Raw genomic sequence first — 2,451 nt, 5'->3', positions numbered from 1 at the left:
ATTGAACTATTCAATTGCATGTTTAAATCTCGATTGTGCCCTTCAAGTTTGTGACTGGGATGCCGAGGATCACAAACAAGGAGTGAATAACCATGCAAATTAACATGGTACACTTAATGTTACAACCATCTAATCAATGTGCCGGTTAACCACACACACTCCATTGATCTATGATTAACATCAAGCTACCCTTTGCCACACATTGTCAGTCCCAGATTAGTGTGTCGGTTAACCACACACGCTCCACTAACGACTTAAGAAAGTGCAAAGTGAAATTTCATGGGTTAGCACCAAATTCACATTTTCCTAAGTAACTAAGATTGGGAATTTATGAGTGTTTTAGTTACTTAGTATTTATCATTATAGTTTTAATGAAGGGAGAATTAATGTCCTGTCCTACCCGTTCGGCTAACGACCCTCCACCAGTCAAGGAAGCGGTGGGTGAGGGTGGACACCCATTAAACTGTCATCTTATAGGCAGTAACATTATACCCCCGTTATAGACCGGCTTCGTGAATGAGGCCTACTAACGGTAAGAATGACTTAGTCTTCTGTATATGTATAAATATTAAACCTATAATATTATAATAGTATAAGGGTTGAATTTTAAACTTTTAAAATTCTAAGGGTTGGAATTATGGGTGGTAACTTTCCAAATTCCAAAATTTGAGGGCAAGTTTTGAACAATTTAAAAACTTTAGATTTCCTTACCTTATGAGTTTAAATTATTTTAATGAAAGAACTCTTCAAGTTCCATAACTTGAGGACAAGTTATGGAAAACTTTAAAAACATTTAAAAATGAGACTCTTCATTTTCATAACTTATGGAAATTTTATGAGTTTTAAAATTCATAAATGAGAATTTTCATATAACTTAAGAACAAGTTACAAAAACTCATATTATGAACAACTTTTAGATCAATTTGAATCGAAAACCAATTCTCACATAATTTTTCTATTAATCTAAACTAACTCATAAGAACAAGATAATCCATATCATCAATCTTCAAGAAATTAGCATAAACATATAAACTAATACAAATCCTGAAATTGTGATAATTATCTTTTAATTGGATGAGAAGCATCATTACCATAACAACAAAATCAAATTTTATGAACAAAAACACTTTGTGGCAATGATTCAAATCCAAAACAGGCCAAAAAAACTCGAATATATGTTGTCAGGGACTCCAACTCGCCGAGTGCAAGAACCAACTCGACGAGTTGGATGATTTTACACATGGACTCGTCGAGTCCCCTGTCCAGACAGCAAAAAATTCGATTTTTCAAGCAATTTTTAGACAGCAGCATCAAGGGTCATGTGTATAACCGAAATCCTTGTTAGAGTAATTTTTAGACAGCAGCATCAAGGGTCATGTGTATTAAGCCTATAACTAGCATGCAATTGACATATACCATACAAGATACTAGTTAGAGTAACATACCTTTTATGTAGCTTGAATCCTTGTTGTATTTGGCCTTAAGAGCTTAGAATCAAAAGTATGAATGCCTCAAATGCCTCACAACTCACCTAAGACAAAGGTGGCTCTTGAGAGAGAATCTTCATGCACCAAAACACCTCATAAACTCCAAGAATATGTGTGTAGGCGTTTTTTTTTTTTTTGGCTAAGGAGTGCATATTTATATGTTGGATTACAAGGGTCATGTATATAACCCAAATCCATACCCATGGGTTTTATGATCCATGGTTCATGTGGCCCAACTCTTTATGTTTCCATACATAAACTTGGTCCAACATGGATCATAAGCCCAACACATATAAATATAACTAATTACCATAACTAGTCCCCATAGATTTAATTAGTCTCTTTTGATCACTGAATTAATTCCAAATTAATTCTTGATCAATACCAATTATATCATATGATTTCATATTAATATATTAGAACTTATAATATATTAATAAGTCATATATTACCTTCTCTCAAGAGTCCATCCTAAGTGTCATAAGGTTTCTCTCCAATTCATGAAAATGATTTTGAGGAAACGCTTTCACTTAGTAGATTTTAAGGAGATAGCAGTTGTGTTAATTGCATTCTCAAATTCGATTATGATTACGACATCCCTCTTCATAGTTAAAATTATGAGAAATGGCAAATAGTTTGAACATTCGGTACATATTGCCGTAAGTTCTGAAATAGTTTAGACACACATATGAGCTTTCTAATGAAAAGTGTATGAGCTTAGATAAAGGCTTATCGAAGCATCTCGTATCGGAAATCTGAAATTTGGTAAGAAGGTCAATAAGTATTGATTTCTAGAAGTCCAGCTGATTTTTGGATACATGTTAAAGCTAGTGGGAGCATAAATGTCATGCTAGTAACAAAATAATTGTTATGCTAGCGGGGGCATAATTATTATGGTGAGTGTTGCGAGTTAGCAATACTATTTATAGGAAACGAAGTTCTAATTTGCAAAGTTGTTTCGCTA

This window comes from Lactuca virosa, chromosome 1 (genome assembly GCF_052849685.1).
Source record: "Lactuca virosa cultivar CGN04683 chromosome 1, Lactuca_virosa_CGN04683_v6, whole genome shotgun sequence".
In the NCBI taxonomy this organism is placed as follows: domain Eukaryota; kingdom Viridiplantae; phylum Streptophyta; class Magnoliopsida; order Asterales; family Asteraceae; genus Lactuca; species Lactuca virosa.
This window is presented reverse-complemented; position numbering follows the sequence as displayed.